The following is a 24,087-nucleotide window of genomic DNA, read 5'->3' as shown; positions in this document are numbered from 1 at the left end:
TTCCGCATACATATATCTCTACAACCCTAGCGTCACCGAACCTTAAGTGTGTAGACCCTACGGGTTCGGGAGACATGAAGGCATGACCGAGACGCCTCTCCGGTCAATAACCAACAGCGGGATCTGGATACCCATGTTGGCTCCCACATGTTCCACGATGATCTCATCGGATGAACCATGATGTCGAGGATTCAGTCAATCCCGTATGCAATTCCCTTTGTCAAACGGTATGTTACTTGCCCGAGATTCGATCGTCGGTATCCCAATACCTTGTTCAATCTCGTTACCGGCAAGTCTCTTTACTCGTACCGCAATGCATGATCCCATGACTAACGCCTTAGTCACATTGAGCTCATTATGATGATGCATTACCGAGTGGGCCCAGAGATACCTCTCCGTCACACGGAGTGACAAATCCCAGTCTCGATCCGTGCCAACCCAACAGACACTTTCGGAGATACCTGTAGTGCACCTTTATAGTCACCCAGTTACGCTGTGACGTTTGGCACACCCAAAGCACTCCTACGGTATCCGGGAGTTGCATGATCTCATGGTCTAAGGAAAAGATACTTGACATTGGAAAAGCTCTAGCAAACGAAACTACACGATCTTTTATGCTATGCTTAGGATTGGGTCTTGTCCATCACATCATTCTCCTAATGATATGATCCCGTTATCAACGACATCCAATGTCCATGGTCAGGAAACCGTAACCATCTATTGATCAACGAGCTAGTCAACTAGAGGCTTACTAGGGACATGGTGTTGTCTATGTATCCACACATGTATCTGAGTTTCCTATCAATACAATTCTAGCATGGATAATAAACGATTATCATGAATAAGGAAATATAATAATAACCAATTTATTATTGCCTCTAGGGCATATTTCCAACATAAACTGGCAATTGCCTTCCAACGTTAAAACGGCTGTATCAGCGTTGATGCGGTCTGATGAATGCAAAATTTCGGAAACCCGGCGCACCCAATGGGTTGTTGATTCTCCTTCCTCCTGGACACAGGCAGCTAGATCCACAATTGGCATGGGCTGCTTGCATGTGTCTTTGAAATTTTGAATAAACCGGGCCCTTAACTCGGCCCATGACCCAATAGAATTAGCTGGTAAGTTTTTCAACCAAGTGTGTGTCATTCCTTCCAACATCATGGTGAAGTATTTAGCACACGCCGCGTCATCCACATCTAGCATCTCCATCGCCATCTCATAACTCTCCACCCATGACTCGAGGGATAAATCGGCAGTGTAATTTGGCACTTTGCGAGGGCCCTTGAAATCTTTAGGCAGCCGCACGTTGCGCAGTGCTGGGACGAGACATGGCACCCCCAACGAACTGGAGGTAACACCTGGCTCCACTGAAGTTGTTGGGCGAACCGGGGTAAGTTGGCGGGCTTCATACTGCGCCGGTAACTCGGCGTCTCGACATGCCCTGGCACGATCTACTACATCCTGAGCATCACCACCGCCTCCCGCCGGATTATGACCATGGTTCGGATTGCGATTCCGCGCACTGCTTGAAACGGCCGGTTCATCCATGTGCCTGCTATAACTCCGGCTCTACCGTGTGTGTGACTGTGTGTAAGGGCCTTAGTTTAAGGCCGGGCATGTGCCTCCGCTCTAAAAAACCTAGAACAGCTTCAACAACTGTTGAAAAAAGCTTCAACCATAGATACATAAAAACTTCAAAGGCACTGCACAACAAGGGGAAGCTGCAACCGTAGTTAGATTTTGCTACTACAGGTGAAGTTTTTTGCTACATCGATCAAGGCGGAGCTGCGACCTCGCGACGGCGGCTTGCTGCAACCGTAGTTGTATTTTGCTACTACAAGTGAAGTTTTTTGCTACATCCATTCAAACGGCGTTGATAGACTGGCGTCCGTCGTCGATGCAATCCAGTGCAGTGAGCATCAACGGCGAGCGGCGGCGGCGGCGGCGGAGCTACAACCGTCGCCGTCGAGAGCTGCAAGCGCAGGTAGACCTGTTGTGTCGTGGTTTTGTCACGGCAGATGTCCTCGTGAAAGGACTTAGTCGTGGAGCCATCGCGACGGGTTAGCTTAAAGGGGTTAAAGCGGACAAGGGACACGGAGAGTTTATACTGGTTCAGCCCCTTGCGGTGAAGGTAAAGGCCTAATCCAGTTGTTGTGGAATTGCTAGGGTTTCGATGACCAGGGAGCGAATCCGCTATGCCTGGCTCTCCAGTTGTTGTTTGTTGTCCCTAAACCGCCGGCGGGTCGTCCCCTTATATACATGGGTTGACGCCCGCCGGTTTACAGGATCCCGAGGCCGGCTCATAAACGTGTCCGGCCCGGTCTCTACTCTTTCTATCTTACAACACAAGTTGCATACTAATGTCGGTTTATGTTTACAGGCCGTAATCCGCCTTTGGGCCCTAGGCCTTCATAAAGCGCCTCCGTCTTCGTCTTCATGGGCTTCAAGTATAATAACTCATCTTGGGGATAATCCGGCCTCACCTCGCCGGTTTATACCCAGTAGTAATATCCCCAACGTGTTGCATGAGTCGAGGCGATGACGAGGACGGCCGGGATGGTGGGGACCAGCGACGAGGACAGCCGGCGATGGCGGGGACTGGCGACGAGGAAGGCCGGCGAGGGTGGGGCCTGGCGACGAGGATGACCATTGAAGGGGACAGGAGGTGCGGCGCCGCGCTCCCTGAGCGGGAGATGCGGATCTAGCCCGACCATGCGAGGAAGAAGCTGCTGGGGCGATTCATTTTTTTACCAGATCCAAGGGCCGCGCAGCTCATAACCAACGGCTGGGGCTCGACTGGCCGCGGCGCCGACGCCCAGCAGTCGCCATTATTAAAAACACTCTTATATTTCTTTACAGAGAGAGTACCAATTTTGTCAGGTGATTTAGTTCAATCGTCCCATAGATAAGAACAAGATCGATGTGGTTCAACATTGATTACCCCTAATTGACGAAGCTACGATCAGATAAACTCGGCAAAATCATCCCATGCATGGATTTGCCACCGGCCGCCAGGAATGAATTAAACACAAGTACATAGTAGCATTGCACCAAAACTGAACTGAAACCATACGTCTGCATAATAGATAAACTAAAGCGACTAGAAGGAGGAGCAATTCAGAGGGATCCCATCCACCCCCTTCCGATCGCCTCAATCGATCAGGTGAACTGCTACAATGAGTTGACGGATCAGGCCAAGTAGCCGGCTGGCTAATCTGCACTTCTGCAGTGCAGCGAGATGAACAAGATGTATAATCGGACAGTCAGAGGTAGGCGGCACCATCTGTCAACTTAATCGGCGAGGCAGGCCTAATCTGTTGATGGATATGGCCCGTCCTGCAACAAGACAAATTGTACACTCAGATCGATGGATGAATTGGACACTCAGATTGATTGAAGGAAGGAAAGGACACAAGAGGACAGACCTCGGAGATGTAGGCGACCTTCTCGGTGAACTCAGCGAGGTTGGCGAGCTCCTTGCGAGAGAGCACGGCGATGACAAGCCTCAGGATGGTGCACCCGCGGTCGAGGAAATCGATCGCCTTATCCAGGTCGATGGGTGCCTTGGGCTTGCCGTCCGGTGAGGAGGTGTCATGCTTGCCGCCGGGGTGCGGGGGGGGGGGGGCGGGGCGGGAGCCGACGAGGTGCTCGATGCAGGGTGGGATGTGGTACTCCTTGGCTAGCTTGACGGCGAAGAGGGCCAGGGCCTCGGGCTGGGTGGTGGGGCGGGGCGGGAGGCGCTGCGCGAGCAGCGCGTCGTGGAGCTGCTCATCGGGCATGACGGCAAAGGAGGGGTTCATTCTGCACAGCTAGCTTGAGGCAGGTGCGGAGCATGCGCGTGCGGGCCTCTGTGCCGATGTAGTAGACCTTGAAGGGTCCGTGGCGAGGACCCGGAGCTTGGCGTCGTCGGTGGGGGCAGGGGTGGCGGCCTGGAGGAGGCGCCGCAGGCGGTGGTGGAGGTGCAGGAGGCGGTCGTGCTGCGGGCGCAAGTTCTTGGCGTCCATCATAGCATGCATGAGGACGCTGATAGAGGCGAAGGTGTCCCGATGTGTCTATGAGATAGCTATCATTTTCTGTGGGAGTCGACTTTGACGATCCGACTACGAACGTGCGAAGACATCGCGTCTTAGCAATCGCTAAACCAACTTCCGAGGGTTATTGACCACGCCGGAGCGCGTTCAACCTGATCATGAGGGTCTATTTCCTATGAGCAAACGAAGAACAAGTAAGAAACTGAGATTGCAATCTAGATATTGCGAATAAAAGAGGAAAGTTTTATTAATGAAGGTGGGGTTCTGTGATGTCTTGGTCTGGTCGTTGAACACAAACAAAGTACGCGAAGTTCTAGCTATGGCGAACTTTTAATTTAAACAAAAACCAAAGTCTAAACGACGCCCTCAGGGCTGTACATATGGAGGAAGAGGGGGGGAATTTCATGACCCTCGGAAGGGGGTCCGAAACCAGCCCTAACTCTTGTTTCCCCACACATACGGACTCTAAAAATAGCCTATACTTAAGTATTTCGAAATTACATGGGTCTGGCCCAAAAATAAGGTGACGCAGCACCTATAATAACATTTGGATGAAATTTATGAAGTGGCATCTTTTATATTTCGTCCAAGGCTTCATGCACTCATTATGGTGGCTTCAAAGTCCCGAAATCATCACTTGTAACTCTGTTCTTGTTCCCCTTGCGCATACCATCATCTCCATGCTTGATCTTGCTCCAATGTTCATCCCTCTTGTCCAAGTTAGGCCCTTCATTTGTAAGCAAGATAAATATATCCAATTTAGGCAGCATCATATTCTCATGAACATTAGAATCATTACCAAGAAATGAAAGTGCCTGATAATTTAATTGGCGTGCGCGAGCTCTAGTAATTGGTCCAGTATGTATAGCAGCAGGGGGTGTGGGTGTAAGAATGGTATTGATGTCCTCATCATCCTCCCCTTCTTGAAATGAAGTCGTCCTCGACGGAAGCTCCTCTTCCTCAAATAAGGCTTCAAATCTGCAATGTTAAAAGTGGGACTAACCCCAAAATCTGCAGGCAGCTCAAGTTTATATGCATTATCATTTATTTTCTATAACAACCTTAAAAGGACCATCAGCACATGGCATTAGCTTTGATTTGCGCAAATCAGGAGATCTATCCTTACGCAAATGTAACCAAACAAGATCTCCAGGTGCAAACACAACTCGTTTTCTACCCTTATCTCTAGCAAGTTTATATTTTGCATTCATACGGTCAATGTTCTTCTTAGTTATCTCATGTATTTTTAAGATCAATTCAGCACGTTGTTTAGCATCAAAATTAGCCTTCCGAAGATGGAAGAGGCAACAAATCAATGGGTGCACGAAGAAGGAAACCATACACAATCTCAAAAGGGCACATCTTAGTAGTAGAATGCAGTGAATGATTATAAGCAAATTCAATACGAGGCAAGCATTCTTCCCACATTTTAAGATTGGTCTTCAAAACAGCCCTAAGCATAGTAGACAATGTTCTATTGACTACTTCAGTTTGTCCATCAGTTTGGGGGTGACATGTAATACTAACAAGCAATTTAGTCCCCAACTTAGCCCATAAACATCTCCAAAAGTGGCTAGAAAATTTAGTATCACGATCCGAAACAATTTTATTTGGCACACCATGCAAGCGAATAATTTCATGAAAGAACAAATCATCAACATTAGCAGCATCATTGCTTTTATGACATCGTATGAAGTGTGCCATTTTAGAGAATCTATCCACGACAACAAATATGATATCCCTCCCCTTCTTTGTTTGAGGTAAACCCAAACCAAAGTCCATAGAGATATCCTCCCATGGTGCACTAGGTACAGGCAAAGGCATATATAAACAATTAGGATTGAGATGTGACTTAGCTTTTTGACATGTCATGCAGCGAGCAACAAAGCGCTCAACATCTCCTCTCATCTTTGGCCAAAAGAAATGTGTAGCAAGTACATCCTCTGTCTTCTTGAGGCCAAAGTGTCCCATTAATCCTCCTCCATGCGCCTCCTTCAACAACAAAAGACGAACGGAGCTAGCTGGAATGCATAGCTTGTTAGCATGAAACACAAATCCATCGTTAACGACGAACTTGTTCCATGTTCTTCCATCTTTACAATTCGGCAATACATCTTTAAATTCAACATCATGCACATATTGATCTTTGATGGTCTCCAAACCAAATATTTTAAAGTCAAGTTGTGAAAGCATAGTATAACGACGAGACAATGCATCAGCAATAACATTTTCTTTACCCTTCTTGTGTTTAATGAAATAAGGGAAAGTCTCAATGAATTCAACCCATTTAGCAAGTCTACGGTTCAGTTTTTCTTGACTTTTAATGTGTTTCAAAGATTCATGATCAGAATGTATAACAAATTCTTTGGTCCATAAATAATGTTGCCATGTTTCTAAGGTCCGAACATGAGCATATAATTCTTTATTATAAGTAGAATAATTCAGACTAGGCCCACTCAATTTTTCAGAAAAGTATGCAATAGGTTTGCCATCTTGTAATAACACACTTCCTAATCCAATTCCACTAGCATCACATTCAAGCTCAAAAGTCTTATTAAAATCAGGAAGTTGGAGTAAAGGAGCATGTGTCAACTTATCTTTCAATACCGTGAAGTCTTCTTCCTGTGCGGTACCCCAAACAAAAGGCACATCCTTCTTTGTAAGCTCATTGAGAGGTGCAGCAATGGTGCTGAAATCTCTCGCAAAACGCCTATAGAAACCAGCGAGGCCAAGGAAACTCCTCACTTGTGTGACCGTTTTGGGCTGCGGCCAACTCTCAATAGCTTCAATCTTGGCTTTAACAACTTCAATTCCCTATGGAGTAACAACATAGCCAAGAAAAGATAATCGGTCAGTGCAAAAGGTGCACTTCCCAAGATTACCAAACAAACGTGCATCATGTAGAGCAATAAAAACAGCACGTAAATGTTCCAAATGTTCCTCCAAAGATCTGCTATATATCAGTATATCATCAAAGTAAACTACCACAAATCGTCCAATGAAAGCACGTAAAATTTCGTTTATTAATCTCATGAAGGTACTTGGTGCATTAGTTAACCCAAAGGCATGACTAACCACTCATATAATCCAAACTTAGTTTTAAATGTTGTTTTCCATTCATCTCCCAATTTCATACGAATTTGATGGTATCCACTACGCAAATCAACTTTGGAGAAAATTGTGGAGCCATGCAATTCATCAAGCATATCATCTAGCCTAGGAATAGGATGACGATAACGAATGGTAATATTATTAAGGCCTCTACAATTAACACACATACGCGATGTACCATCCTTTTTTGGCACTAGTATAATAGGAACAGCACAAGGACTAAGAGATTCGTGTATATAACCTTTGTCGAGTAGCTCCAGTACTTGACGCATAATCTCCTTCGTCTCCTCTAGATTGGTACGGTATGGCGCAAGGTTTGGCAGCGAAGCACCGGGAATTAAGTCAATCTGATGCTCAATCCCTCGAATAGGTGGCAATCCTGGTGGCACGTCTTGTGGAAAGACGTCAGCGAACTCCTGCAAAATGTTAGTGACAGCAGGTGGCAAGAGGAAGGCACGTCCTCGAATGAAATGCCTCTTTGCACATAAAAGCATAGCAAACAGATTTGCTGAAATCTAGATCATCAATATCAGATTTGGTGGCAAGTAAACATCTGCTTTTCAATTTAATTTCAGAAGCAACATGAGATGATGGTTTGTTATTAGGCTTCATTTGTTGCTCAAATTCTTTTGCCACAATCTGATTTTCACTCTTATTTTGCTCCTGTTTTGCTTTATTAGCTCGATTAATATCATCTTTCAAAATAGAATCAGGAGTCATAGGAAGCAAAGTAATATGTTTATCCTTATGAACAAGAGTATACTGATTGTTTCTACCATGGTGGACAGAATTTTTTATCGAATTGCCATGGTCTACCAAGTAATAAGGAACATGCTTGCATGGGTACCACATCACAATCAACATAATCAGCATATGTAGCGATACTAAAATGCACACGAACAGTACGTGTTACCTTAACCTTGTCGTTGTTGTTGAACCATTGGATGTAGTAAGGATGTGGATGTGGTCTTGTGGTGAGAGATAGCTTCTCCACCATCTCCATGCTAGCCAAGTTGTTACACTCCCTCCATCTATGATGACGCGAACAGAACGTTCCTTCACAACTCCCCTTGTGTGGAACAAATTATGCCTCTGATTTTGCTCAGCTTGTGTGACCTGCACACTCAAAACACGTTGAGCAACTAAACTTTCATACCTGTCAGCATCTTCAGTAGCCATGTATTGCGTCTTATGATCAGAATCATCTCCACCATGTTCTTCACTTGTAATAAGAGCCAAAGTCTCCTCATCATAGTCACCAGCGGACTCATACCCACCATCCTCAGTAGCAACCATAACACGAGGAGATTGGCATTCTCTTGCATAATGACCTCTACCCTTACAACGACGACAGATAGTATCATGTGTGTGCCCTGTTGATGCCATGGATGAAGAAGAGCTCTGTGCAGGCCCGGCAGGTGTGCTCTTAGCAGATAGTGATTGTTGTGCCTGCTTTCTTGTATCATGGCTGGAAGTGGCAGCTGATGGAGGTGCCGGTGCAGCAGAACATGTGGAAGTAGAGGATGCACGCGGTGTCCATGATGAAGTTCGACCTGCAGAAAAGTTAGTCCGCGTCAATGCCTGTCGATCCTGCACTTCACGTTCAGCTTTGCAAGCAAGATGGAATAAACGAGTGATATTGTTATACTCCTTATACTCTAAAATGGTCGGAATCTCTTTATTTCAACCACCCATAAAACGTGCAAGCATTGCTTCATTATCCTCAACAATACCACATCTAATCATGCTAGTTTGTAATTCCTGATAATATTCCTCTACAGAATTTTCTCCTCGTCTTAAACGCTGCAATTTTTGTAGTAATTCACGTTGATAATATGGTGGAACCCAACGAGTACGCATAGCAGCTTTCAGTGCATCCCAAGTAGCTAGAATAGGATATAATCTACAATGTTCAAACCACCATACACAAGCAAAACTAGTGAAAGCACAAACAGCAGCAGCAACACGTCTATCCTCAGGATATTGTAAGCATGTAAATCATTGTTAAGTTTCTAATTCCCAAGTAAGATATATATCAAGAACGTCTCTACCCTCAAATGTTGGAATATTCAATTTCAGTTTAGGAGTGTGGTCATTATCTCGTACCTGAGGTGGTGGTGCAGTCCTACCGTTGTGAATATATGCATGAGGACGACCTGGTGGTGGTGCTGGTTGTTGCACGTAGTTCTAATTTTGATCAACCTCATCCTCGTAATAGTCCTCCACCTCTGCAGTAGCATCAGGAGCTACAGAAGCATCAACAGTAGGTACAGCGGCACGAGAAGTTTGACCAGGCTCAAGGGGAACGCGCAGTGCTCGTCACACTTGATTTGGAAGGCGATGTTGTTGTTGTTGTTGTTGGTTTAGAGGTGTGACAGGTGCAGCGGGCGGTTGTTGTGGAAGACACGTGAGCAATTCATTAAACTTGTTATCCAGCTTTGTTTCGAACGCCTTCTCAATGCCATCTATCTTCTCCATGGCCTCTTCAAATCTGTTTAGCACATCTTCCACCTGTCCACTCATCATTTGTTGAAACTTATCATGTAACTCTTTGTTCGTCATGTTCTCCCAATCAGTCACGTCGGCTTGTGATCCTGCCATGGTTAGCAGCAATAGAAACACACAAGAATATGATCCTACAAACTACTAGGAAGTGGCGTTGGTGTGTCACAAATCCGTCAAGCGAATCTCAGAGTCTTACCAGTTCTTACCAAGCAGCAGGTGGTGATCGGCAACCGTTGTAGTCAAAACTCTCAAAAGCTTGGATAGAGCGATTGCCAGGTGGTGTCAAACACACGATGTAGATGTATGTGGAGCTGGGAAGGCTTAATATATGGTAGCAAAAAGGATCAGTAATAATTAATTCAGAGATGCAAAGTTGAATAAACACTCAACGATGGTATTGTGCTGGTCCTAGGCTACACTGTGCTAGAGACGCGAGCCTAGAACACTAAAAAATCACGGCGCTGCACGAAAACAAGGGAAAAGCACACTCTGGAAAAAATCGCTTTTTTTGCCAAAAATCACTATAACGGCGATTGTCTCAAAACTCTTCCCAAGTCAAGATAACAGGATATACACGAAATTTTTGTGACCATTTTTTCTTTTTTTGACTGCCCGGACCGAAAACTAGAAACGGCTGAAAAAACTTTCTATAATGGCACCTGTCTCAAACGCTCGGAAACCACCTAAAAATAGGATAGCCAGAAAAGTTTTTAACCAGTGCGTTTTCGGATAATTTTGGGCCTAAACGGAGGGTGGTTTCCGGACTACGGAACGACAAAAGATTGATGGAATCCGAAACCTACTCGGACAAGGAAACACAAATCTGGAAACAGATGGATCTCGAAAGTAAACCTAATATGAGATGGACTCGCAGTAGTGGTGGTATATGGATACGGGTCGGTGGTGGTATATGGACTCGGATCGGTGTTGGTATATGGACTCGGAGCGGGGAAGGATAAGCAGTGATGGTAGATGGCAGGGGCGATGTATCTGGTGTGGTGGTGGTATATGGCAGCGGATGATGATGGTGCGGCGGCGGCGTGAATACCCTTGAACAGAACTCGAAACTCTAAAAGACTAGACGCTAAGACCAGCAACTAGACACGACGATATAACCGCAAATTCAACAAAGCAAATACAGAAAAGATTATGCAAGGGCTCAGACTGGTTTGGATATGATGAACTAACCCTAATTTCTTTTGGATTTTTTGTGGACTATAGGTATAAAGAACAGACTCGATCTAAACTACGAAAAAATGTAAAAATCTCACCGAGCAACCTGGAAATCTGATACCACTTGATAGAGGCGAAGGTGTCCCGATGTTTCGCTAAGATAGCTATCGTTTTCTGTGGGAGTCGACTTTGATGATCCGACTACGAACGTGCGAAGACGTCGCGCCTTAGCAATCGCTAAACCAACTTCCAAGGGTTATTGACCACGCCGGAGCACGTTTAACCTGACCACGAGGGTCTATTTCCTACGAGCAAACGAAGAACAAGCAAGAAATTGAGATTGCAATCTGGATATTGCGAATAAAAGAGGAAAGCTTTATTAATGAAGGTGGGGTTCTGTGACGTCTTGGTCTGGTCGTTGAACACAAACGAAGTATGTGAAGTTGCAGCTATGGCGAACTTTTAATCTAAACAAAACCCAAAGTCTAAACGACGCCCTAAGGGTTGTATATATGGAGGAAGAGGGGGGGATTTCGTGACCCTTGGAAGAGGGTCCGAAACCATCCCTAACTCTTGTTTAGCCACACATAAAACAGCCTATACTTAAGTATTTCGAAATTACATGGGCCTGGCCCAAAAATAAGGTGACGCGGCACCTATAATAACCTCTGGACGAAATTTATGAAGTGGCATCTTGTATATTTCGTCCAAGGCTTCATGCACTCATTATGGTGGCTTCAAAGTCTTGAAAACATCACTTGTAACTCCGTTCTTGTTCCCCTTGCGCATACCATCATCTCCATGCTTGATCTTGCTCCAATGTTCATCCCTCTTGTCCAAGCTATGCCCTTCATTTGTAAGCAAGACAAATGTATCCAATTTACAGCATCATATTCTCATGAACATTAGAATCATTACCAAAAAATGAAAGTACCTGATAATTTAATTGGCGTGCGTGAGCTCTAGTAATTGGTCCAGTATGTATAGCAGCAGGGGCTGTGGGTGTAACAATGGTATTGATGTCCTCATCGGACGCTCCCAGCTCCCTACCTCCTCCTTGCTCACCTCTCCCGCCATCCTCCTGATCTCTCTCTTGGATCGGAGTTGTGGGAGGGGAGAAAAGTTTGGACTTTTGAAAAAGGCGGAGGGAATGGAGGAGGGAATTGGGATGGGTGGGGTCACGCACGCGAATCATTTTGTCTTTGAAGGCGACGAGACTCTGCCAGGTGGGCCCACTCGAATGGCCTCAAGGACCCTTTGATTCCTTTCTTTTTTGGCGTGCTACCTCCGCTACCACTACAAGACAATTACCAACACCGTAGGTGATGTTTGAATTTTCGAAACCCTGGTAGATGAATAGCATTTGAGAAAAAAAGTGCTTGCCGGCAACATGGTGCAATTTTTTTTTGTAAATTTGAATCATAGAAACACGGGGTTTGCATCTAGTGAAGGCCATCGAGTTGGGAAGCACATCGAGAATCGAGCGAGCACGGCGAACAATGCCATCCGAGATGTCTGAGTAGCAGGCGGCTCGTTGGCGCTCCAGGAGGAGGTTGCATTGCTGTTGTAAGTTCCTCCTGGCCAGCATGGCCTGCATGAGCACACTCCCTACCTTCTCCTTGCTCACCTCTCCTGCCATGGCTGTCGCTCTGCTCGTTTGCGCTACAGGAGGAGGTTGGGGCTTTGAAGAAAGGTGAGCTGGGAGTGAAGGGCATTTCCAAACCGAAAGTGTTGTTTTGATGAGCTCGGGTGAATAGTAAAAAATGAAATAAATTCAAATAATTTTGAATTTTTTTTGTACCGAACATTGACAAATGTTTCCATAGCTTGCAAAGTTTCATCATGAAAATGACACTCGTGCAACATCTGACAGTAATACAGATCTGTGACACACACAAAAAAGCACAATGACTAGCTACTTTTTAGCATAGTTTTTTATCTTCTACGAGCAAATTTGTTGCATGTAAAAGACATGGGCATGTTTGCTGTAAACAATTCAGTTTTATTTGAATGTTTTAACTACTCCCTCCGTTCCAAAAAAATTATCATGGTTTTAGTTTCAAATTTGAACTAAAACCACGACAATATTTTTTGGAAAGTAGAGAGTATTAAAATTGTATTATTTTTAAAATTATGACTGATACACCCTCCCAAACAACCTGACCAGCACATGCGTGATGCAGATCATCATGAGTTTCCCGATGACTATGGGTAGACCATTACAATTCACAACCATACCAAACCGGTAACGCAATACAGAAGAAGATTACTATCCCATGGTCGAAGCAAATTCCATCCCAGAAAACACAATTGACCACATTGTATATATAGTAGCATGCCCAAATCCCCAATTTTACCACATTACACTACATCACCCCCTAAGTGATTGATGAAGCTAACTAAGATAGCTACGGTTCTCTGGAACACAGATAGTAACAGCAAAATAATCTGACCGAACTGAATTGGTACCAAACATATGAATACAGTTACGCCATGCCGAACAAGACATGATAGACAAATTGGGGATGCAAGCTAGGATCCATGATTATAACACATAGTGGTGACATTGATCCCTTCTAATTGATGAAGCTAAGATAGATTGCCACCGGCCGTCCATGAATTAATTAGAGTAGATCTGACCAAATTAAAACCACAAGTCTACATTTTGTGATAAATTAAAAGACTGATAAGGAGAGAATGCATGGATACAATGCAAAGGATCAGTCTCGATCGATCGATCAATGAGGTGAAGTAGTCAATCGGGTGATGGATAGGGTCCCTCCTGCAGTCAACGGAACAAATTGGATTCGGCAGTCAAATCAGATCCATGGCATGGATATAAATCATCATTTTCATTTTCATTTCCATAGCGAGGAAGAAGAAATCGAAGAGGAAGGTTTGGAGTTTGGACAGACCTCGGAGATGTAGGCGTACTTGTCGCTGGACTCGGCAAGGCGGGCGGCATCCTTGGGGTCGAGGAACCGGGAGAGGATGGCGACAACGACGTCGATGTGCTTCACGATGAGGCTCGTCATCCTGCACGCGTGGTACAGGTAATCAAGCACCTTGTCAACCTCGCCGCCGCCGCCGTTGGCCGCGTGACGGGGCTTGCCCTTGCCGTACTTGACGCGGACGGTGGCGGCGGTGTCCGGGTCGTCGGAGAGGTCGACCTTGGTGAGGCCCTCTGTGGCGGCGGCGACCAGGTCGTCCTGCCTATCGGGGCTGCCGTCAGGGAAGGAGTCGAGGATGTCACCGGGGATGGGGGCCCGGCCGCCGACGAGGCACTCGACGCAGCGTGGGGTGAGGTACTCCTCGTTGAGCTTGACGGCCAAGGAGGCGGCCACGACGGGGGCGAAGGCCTGGACCTGGGTGGTGGGGTGAGGCGAGAACTCCTGCGCAAGCAGCTCATCGTGGAGCTACTCCTGATTGGTGATGGCTAGGAAATCCATCTTGGAGGTGAAGCGGGCGCCCTTCTCGGCGGTGAGGCGGAGGCTGATCGTGAGCATGCGGGCGCCAACCTCCAGCCCCAAGTAGTATACCTTGAAGAGGTCCGCCGCAAGCTCCCCGAGCTTGGCGTTCCGGTCTTGGGCGGCCGGGCTTGGCTTGGCACAGAAACTAATTAAAACATAAGAACACAATCATAAAAGTAGCATAAATGTGCAAACACACAAGAACAGAAAGAAAAAGCCAAACATAAATTTTATTCATTGGGTTGCCTCCCAACAAGCGCTATCATTTTATGCCCCTAGCTAGGCATAATTCATAGATTCAAGTATTGTCATCTTTAGTTTTTGATCCATAGGTTGCCCTCATGATTGATTCATATGGTGGCTTAATTCTAGTTCTAGGGAAGTGTTCCATACCCTTTCTTACTGTAAATTTAAATTTAATATTGCCTTCTTTCATATCAATCACAAACATATAGTGCGTAAAAACGGTCTACCAAGTATAATAGGACAAGAAGGATTGCAATCAATATCAAGAACAATAAAATCTATGGGCACATAATTTCTATTTGCAAGAATAAGAACATCATTAATTCTTCCCAAAGGCTCTTTAATAGTAGAATCCGCGAAGTGCAAATTTAAAGCACACTCTTCAATATTGGTAAGACCAAGCACATCACATCGAGATTTCGGAATTGTAGAAACACTAGCACCCAAATCACATAAAGCAAAGCACTCATAATTTTTAATCTTAACTTTAATGGTAGGTTCCCATTCATCATGTAATTTTCTAGGAATTGAAATCCCTAGCTCCAATTTTTTTTCTAAAGCTTTCATCGTGGCATCTACGATATGTTTAGTAAAAGCTTTATTTTGTTCATAAGCATGGGTTGAATTTATCATGGATTGCAACAAAGAAATACACTCAATCAAAGAGAAATTATCATAATTAAAGTTTTTGTAATCCAAAAGAGTGGTCACACCACTAGTTAAAGTTTTAACCTCTCCAAAACCACTTTTATCAATTTTTTCATAAAGTTTTTCACCCTCCAAATTATCAGGACGCCCTCTAGCTAAAGTTGACTCTTCTTCAGTCCCTTTATCATCAATTTTAATTTTACTAAACAAGGAATCAATAGAAGAAACACCAATTACTTTAATATCTTCATCATTTTTATGAAAGCAATCACTAGAAAATGCTCTTTCTAAAAATTCTCATTTAGCTCTAAGCCTGGCGGTTCTTTTCTTACTTTCATCCATAGAAACATATAAAGCTTTAATTGATTCCTCAACCTTGGGTGAAAAAGTTTTCAACTTAAGATTTCCTACATCATGAGAAATTCTATCAATGCTTCTAGACATATCATCAATCTTACTCAACTTTTCTTCTATCTTAGTATTGAAACCTTTTGAGCATTGATAAATTCTTTAATATTATTCTCAAGATCAGAGGGGTTCCTATTATTATTGTAAGAACAATTACCATAGGAATTACCATAATTATTAGAGGAATTTCCAGGAAAAGGCCTAGGATTAAAATTACCTCTATAAGCATTGTTATTACAATTGTTTCATGAGACAAAATTCACATCTATGGGATCACTATTTTCCTCAATCAAAATAGATAATGGCACATCATTAAGTTCAATAGGAGTATTTTTACTAGCAACCATTTTCATGAGAGCATCAACTTTTTCACTCAAAGAATTAATTTCTTCAACCAAATTAATTTTTTTACTAGCAGGTGCTCTTTCGGTATGCCATTGTGAATAATTTGCCATGTTATTATCTAGCAATTTATTAGCTTCTCCCAAAGTAATTTCCATAAAAGTACCACTCGCGGCGGAATCTAAAAGATTTCTAGAAACCAAATTCAATCCCGCATAAAATTTTTGTATGATTATCCAAAGATTTAAACTATGAGTAGGACAATTTCTTATCATCAATTTCATTCTTTCCCAAGATTGTGTAACATGTTCATAATCAAGTTTCTTAAAATTCATGATTTGAGTTCTAAGGGAGATAATTTTAGAGGGCGAAAAATACTTAGTAATAAAAGCATCTTTGCACTTATCCAAGAATCGATACTATTGTGAGGCAAAGAAGAAAACCAAATTTTTGCACGATCCCGCAAGGAGAAAGGAAATAATTTCAACTTCACAATATCATTATCGACATCTTTTTTCTTTTGCATATCACACAATTCTATGTATGTGTTTAGATGGGATGCGGCATCCTCATTAGGAGAACCAGAAAATTGATCTTTCATAACAAGATTCAACAAAGCGGCATTAATATCACAAGATTCCACACTAGTGGCGGGAGGAGCAATCAAAGTACTAATAAAATCATTATTATTGGTATTGGAAAAATCACACAACTTGGTGTTTTCTTGAGACATCGTGACTACGCAAACAAGATTGCAAACCAAAAAACAGATCCGACAAGAAAAGACAAACACAAAAGAGGGCGAATAAAACGACAATTTTTTTGTGAAGTGGGGGAGATGAAAATGAGAGGCAAATGGAAAATAATGTAAATTGCAAGGAGATGAGATTTGTGATTAGGAACCTGATATATGTTGATAATATCTCCCCGGCAACGGCGCCAGAAATTTCTTTTGATGTCTCTTGAAACTATGTCGGTATTTCCCCAGAGAGGAAGGGATGATGCAGCACAGATACGGTAAGTATTTCCCTCAGTTATGAAACCAAGGTATCAATACAGTAGGAGAACCAAGCAACACTATGTAAATGGTACCTGCACGCAAACAACAAATACTTGCCACCCAACACGTAAGAGGGGTTGTCAATCCCTCCTGGGTAACGGTGCCAGAAATTGGAAAGCCGACGGGGATAATTGTGATAGATTGGATAAATAGCTCTCGATAAAACACGAAATAAAATTAGTAATAAAAAGTGTAGCAATGTATTTTGAGTTTTTTGAAAAATAGATCTAAAAATAAAAGCGAATAAAAATAGATCTCAAATCAAATATGATAAAGAATAGACCCAGGGGTCGTAGATTTCACTAGTGACTTCACTCGAGAAAATAGCATACGGTAGGTAAACAAATTACTGTTGGGCAATTGATAGAAGATCAAATAATCATGATGATATCCAAGGCAACGATCATTATATAGGCATCATGTCCAACATTAGTAGACTGACTCCTGCCTGCATCTACTACTATTACTCCACACATCGACCGCTATCCAGCATGCATCTAGTATATTAAGTTCATGGAGAAATGGAGTAATATAATAAGAACGATGACATGATGTAGACGAGATCTATTCATGTAGGAATAGTCCCCATCTTGTTATCCTTAATAGCAACGATACATGTGTGTCTTGTCGCCCCTTCTGTCACTGGGAAAGAACACCGCATGATCAAACCCATCACAAAGCACCTCTTCCCATGGCAAGAAAAATCGATTTAGTTGGCCTAACTAAACCAAAGATTCGAATAAGAAATACGAGGCTATAAGTAATCATGCATATAGGAGATCAAAAGAAGACTCAAATAATATTCATGGATAGAAACTGATCATAAACTCGATCTTCATCGGATCCCAACAAACACACCGCAAAAAGTCATTTCATCAAAGAGATCTCCAAGAGACCATTGTATTGAGAAACAAAAAGAGAGAGGAAGCCATCTAGCTACTGCCTACGGACCCGTAGGTGTATGGTGGACTACTCATGCATCATCGGAGAGGCACCAATGAGGATGATGAACCCCTCCGTGATGGTGTCTAGATTGGATCTCGTGGTTCTGGAACTTTCGGTGGCTGAAATTGTGTTTCTTCGACTCCCCTAGGGTGTCTGGAATATTTGGGAATTTATAGGGCGAAGATGCGGTGCATGGGGGCTCCGTGGGGAGCACAACCCCCTGGGCGCGCCCTGGTGGGTTGTGCTCACCACGGGCCTCCCCTCTGGTACTTATTTGGCCCACTGGGTGTCTTCTGGTCTAGAAAAAATCTCCAAAATGTTTCGCTGCGTTTGGACTCCGTTTGGGCTAAATTTTTTTAAATAATACATTTTTTTAAATTACAGAAATAATACCCAAAAAAAAGAATTTTCAAAAATAATACACCGTCGGCCTACTGCAGGCCGACTGAGCCCAGTCGGCCCACAGCAGGCCGACTGGTGGCCCATCAGTTTGCTGCTGGCTGATTGGGCTGTCGGCCACCAGATTCAAGCCCAGTCGGCCTGCAGTTGGCCGACAGGGTCTAGTCGGCCTACAGTACACCGATAGGCCTGCAGTGGGCCGACTATGCTCAGTTGGCCTACTGTGGGCCGACTGGTGCATGCCTATTTTTAATAATACATGATGATATTTTTTTAAAGTATATATTTTAACACGTTATGAATACATGGTAACATTTCTTCAAATACATTTTTAATGGAAATACCATTTTTTTAAACCACACAACATTTTTTAAAATGCTTTTCTGAAATTTTCACAAACTTTTTTTAGAAACACGCGAATATTTTCTTAAAATGTCATGATCCATCTAAACATTTGTTAACCCACGTGATATGTGAGTATATTGATTGTAATATCATCTTATATTATGGGATGAAGGGAGTACCATTTTTTACAATGTCATGGATATTTTTTGGAAACACGAGAATATTTCCAGCAAAGGTGACGTACATTCATTTAGTGGCACGAACCATTTCTTTTCATATTTTCCAAAAAAATTGCATGCATTTTTTGAAAGGCGGGAACCTTTTTCCATTGTGATGAACATTTGTTTTGAAAGTTATCGACATTTCCAAACTACGCTTTTCCCGCCACCCATTTCCCGCCACCCATTTCCCGCCACCCGTTTCCCGCCACCCGTTTCCCGCCACCCGTTTCCCTCCTCCCATTTCCCTCCAACCTTTCCCGCCATACCGCAGTCGTTCTTTCCCGCCATTTTCTCGTCTCTACCTATAAAACCCCCTTCAGACGGAGCTGGATAATCATTGCAGTGTAGTGTAGTTGAGATGTCCCATTATCCTTTCGATCGTAGTTTTCACCCTAGGATGAGCAGGACTCTTGACCGATTTCAGGATGGATAATAGGATAGTTCCATGGGACGAACTCACCGGTAGTGACACCATAATGAATGAGTTGGCTCACCAATTACGTAGGTCTGGGTGGCCTGAAAGGACCTATGAGGAGGTACGTAAAGAACTTCTTAGGTTGCATGACAGGTGGAAGAAGGTAGTGGTGCCGAAGAGTGAAACTTTCAGAAGGATTGCAGCAAATAATCCATGTTTATGGACTGAGGAGAGCGAGGACGAAGATGATATCTTCATGCCGCCGCTTCCGGGTTCTGCATCGTCGAAGGGCAAGAGTTCTTCATCATCGAAGGGCAAGGTTTCTGCATCGTCGAAGGGCAAGAGTTCTTCACCATCGAAGGGCAAGGTTTCTGCATCGTCGAAGGGCAAGAGTTCTTCATCGTCGAAGGGCAAGAGTTCTGCATCGATCGAGGATGACGATGATGACTTCATGTAGTTTTTATGCTGTATGTTGTGAGTTCAGTTACGTGCCATTTAATTTAGATGTAGTTCTATCTAGTTGTTTGTAATGTCTCATTGTATGAATATTATGTTCTATCTAAATATGATCTTGTACTTCCGATAACAGAGTACTAAAATAGAGTAGGCATATGTCTCGTACATAAGTACATAGTCATTTGTCTCATACATAGAATAGACATAAGTCTCACACAGAAATAGATGGTAATGTCTCTACTGATAGATAGGAGCGGCAATGACGACGTCTGGCCTGCCGGGGAGGTGGATCTCGAATGACAAATTCATCACATATAACTCGGTTTCCTATAGCAATGCAACTGAACAACCCTTTTCCATTCCCATTCGCTCAGCATTTCTTGAATCTTGCCATCATCAGTTATGTCAATCAATTTTCTTTCCCCAGGGCCATCTGAATGCTTCCTGCTGACGTAGTACACAAAATCGTCTTCCTTCAACCCTTGCTTCAACATGAATTTAGTCTTCAACCAATCAAAAGTGAGGTCCACTTCACTAACTTGCACAACACTTGGAGACAAGCCTTGGACATGAACAATAGGGCTAAGCACCCACTGAGTACCCTCAGCCATCTGCAACACACAAATCGCATTGAGTACCTAACCTACCCCTTAATATCCCCACTAACAAATATTAGACATGTCTATATATTACGAAGCTATATATTACAGAATATTAACGGAGCAACTAATACAATTCACCCACCTACAAGTATATTACGAATATTTGCCGTAGCAACTACAAATATTGACAGATTAATATATTTGACTGGAATGCCTATACTACGGACCTTTTTTCTGGACTCCTACATATACTGACACTCCTAAATACTTGACATCCACATATAGGACGGATTATTACCGGAGCAACTACACATTTTTACACAACTAATTAGTTGACATGTAAATATATTAACAAATACTACCGGAGCACCTACGAAAAATAAAATGTGGGCTGAAATATACCCTTGAAGCGTGCATGCGAAGGAAGAACGACGAACGGCGGCCACCAAACTGCCGGTGCTCCGGCTCCAACGAAGAACGACGAACAACAGCTTCACCTCCACCATAGTGCCCCAACTTCACCACCAGCACACTGCAATGCTTATCCAGCTCCGTCTGAAGGGGGTTTTATAGGTAGAGAGGAGAAAATGGCGGGAAAGAATGACTGCGGTATGGCGGGAAAGGGTTGGCGGGAAATGGGAGGAGGGAAACGGGTGGCGGGAAACGGGTGGCGGGAAACGGGTGGCGGGAAATGGGGCGGGAAATGGGAGGAGGGAAACGGGTGGCGGGAAACGGGTGGCGGGAAAAAGTTGGCGTGAACATATGGCGGGAAAAAGTTGGCGCGAACATATGACGATGATGACTTCATGTAGTTTTTATGCTGTATGTTGTGAGTTCAGTTACGTACCATTTAATTTAGATGTAGTTCTATCTAATTGTTTGCAATGTCTCGTTGTATGAATATTATGTTCTATCTAAATATGATCTTGTACTTCCGATAACAGAGTACTAAAATAGAGTAGGCATATGTCTCGTACATAAGTACATAGTCATTTGTCTCATACATAGAATAGACATAAGTCTTACACAGAAATAGATGGTAATGTCTCTACTGATACATAGAAGCGTCAGTGACGACGTCTGGCCTGGTGGGGAGGCGGATCTGGAATCGGGGACCATCCCAACCTGTCGGGTGCCCTAATGTGACGAGGAGGAATCTCAGACTCTCCCTGGTCATGCTGTGTATCCTGTGTGGGGCCTGGTGGAGGAGTCGAAAACATGTTCATCCACTGGGTGTGCTGCGACATCTGAGCCTGTATGTTGTCCTCGGGATGTTGATCACTCCCCCACGTATCATGTGATGCTGACATAGACGCCTAATATCCATAGGCCCCTACGCGATGGAACGTTTCATCATGAAGAATGAGGTCGCGTCAATTAATATTGAAAACAATAAATATGAAGACACATACCTGTTGGGTGTGACGTCTGCTCTGGCTGAAACACGAAACTGGACGAGGGACCGTGCTGCTGTGGCTGTGGAGATAACACGAAGCTCGACGAGGGACTGTGTTGCTGTGGCTGTGGAGAAAACACGAAGCTCGACGTGGGACCATAGTGCTGCGGGTGCCACGTAGAACTGCCAGGTTGGTCAGGACGGGGTGGCCTGGTTGTCGGCTGCTGTGCTAGACGTGGACGTGGTTGATGTCGGTGCATGGAGTGACGCGGCTGCTCCTGCTCGTGCTGAACAACATCGGTTCTCCGGGTGCACGTGATAGCCTCGTACACAGTCCGTATCTTATTTTGAATTCTTTCCAAGAAGGGTTGTACCACTGGACGATGATGAAGAAGAGGTCCAGACGATAGGGATCGTCCAAAGGTGGTCACGTCGTCGTACAGTTCGCGTGTCAAGGTAGCCTGCAAATTTCCATGACGATTAATAATGTCTGTCTCTTGCACGTCAAAGTATGTGACAACATTACGTAAAGAAAAAATATCTTACCGCGTACTGCCTAGAGCCCGAAGTATCATAGCTCGGGTACATATCCGACGGAGTAGGATCCGGTAACTCCTCTGGGTGGGAGTACTCAACAATGCGTAACCGTGTTCCGGTCATGTAGCGCCGCAAATAGAGATTGAATTCATCGAGATCGAAATTGTGATTCTCGTGCCATAGATTTGTGTTTGCTGTCTCCCATTCTATAACATACGGCTCTAGTCTAACTAGCCAGTCAGCACCTGTCCTGTCCATGCCCTTCCTTGTCGTCCTAAAATTGTGGTGTGTGTTCAACAATTACCTAAAGCTTCGAATGGAGTACTATGAAAGAAAATGCAACATTGAAAAACTGGTTAATACCTGTGGATGTGTGCTAGCACCGGGTTCTCTATAGGGGGAGGTAGCTCCAACTGCAGAAGACCAAATTGCCTCATAACCCTCTATTGTGCCATCTCCTCGACGAAGACATCGAAGATGATCTTCGATTTTGTCATCCAGTAATCTCGGTCCCTTGTGCATAGCACAGACATACCATCAGGGTATCTCGCTTGTATGGCCGCTTCCGTGTAGGGCTGCCAGATGACCCCGGTGAACGCATCGAACTGCTCGTTCAATGCTGGGTATGCCTTCCTGGTCTGATCACTAGCAAAGCGTCTCTGCAGAGAATAAAAGTTAGTAGCCGCTAGCATCGAACGATCTCTTGTGCAGAAAAAGTTGCATTAAACTACAACACGGTGCATACCTTGCGACGAGTCCAACACAGACCGAAAGTAGGCATGTCGATGCCGTCAACATCAAACATGGCGTCTATAGGCTCATGAACACGTACATCTGGTCACCCTATAGAGAACCTCTCCCACGACCACAGCTGGAGGAATAGAGGGCATCCAAGAAGGGCTGGCTTTCTCGATGTAAGCTGGCAACCGTTGCACATACCTCGGTATGTAGCCGCTAACACCGCCGAACCCCAACTCCTCTGTCTGATCTGATCCGCCGTCTGAGCGCTCGCTATCTCGAGTGCCATAGGGATGTAGAGGGCGCTAATAGTGGTGACATGGTTCTCCGTGAACATCACCTTGCCGAAAAGCCAGAGTAAGTAGGCCTCGAGGCTCCGAGTGATCTGTTCCGCAGTCAACGGCGCCCGGAAGTTCTGGATCTGCATTAAGCGAAGAGAAAGTTTTAGTAAGCCGCAATTATTTTCTGTAAAACTTTATGCGCAATAACTTGAAGATAATAGGTAGGGGAAATTACCCGGAAATTTAGCAACCACTCATACTTAGGTCCGTGATGCTCCCATACCGGATCCGGAGCATCCGGAAAAACACCGTGAAAACGTTCTGTAAGAGCTCGCTCCCAACCAGCCGGTGCGTCCAACGGTCCTACGGCATGACCTGCCAACGATAGTCCGAGCAAAAGTGACACATCCTCCAGAGTAGGAGCCATCTCTCCCCATCTGAAGTGAAACGTGTGGGTCTCTGGCCTCCAACGGTCCACTAAGCAGCTCAGCAAAGACCCATCGATGGCGACGCGTTTCTCACCTGGGATAGACTCAACCAGACGCGCGAAAGGTAAAAGGCCGGCCCATTTCAACCTTCATCAGAGAACTTTTCAGTTAGTGTCTCCCATTTCAACCATTAATATGCATGTCAGTGTGCAAATTAATAAAGCACGTACCGCTGAATCCATCCTGAGTGTATCTTCCAGTTTTCCTTAGGAGTGCGAGTGACCAGAGGCTCAAGCTTGCGCTCATACCGTATCGCAGCACGATGA

General features: G+C 44.4%; 2 pseudogenes; both read right to left on the bottom strand.

Annotated features, from left to right (window-relative positions):
• Positions 1-3,313: 3,313 nt before the first annotated feature.
• LOC109769492 (uncharacterized) lies at positions 3,314-11,901 on the bottom strand (annotated as a pseudogene).
• A 1,678-nt stretch (positions 11,902-13,579) lies between these two features.
• Positions 13,580-20,390, bottom strand: LOC109769486 (uncharacterized; annotated as a pseudogene).
• Positions 20,391-24,087: the final 3,697 nt, after the last annotated feature.

This window comes from Aegilops tauschii, chromosome 2 (genome assembly GCF_002575655.3).
Source record: "Aegilops tauschii subsp. strangulata cultivar AL8/78 chromosome 2, Aet v6.0, whole genome shotgun sequence".
Lineage (NCBI taxonomy): Eukaryota > Viridiplantae > Streptophyta > Magnoliopsida > Poales > Poaceae > Aegilops > Aegilops tauschii.
Note: the sequence above shows the minus strand (reverse complement) of the source record. Positions and strands in the feature narration are given on the sequence as shown.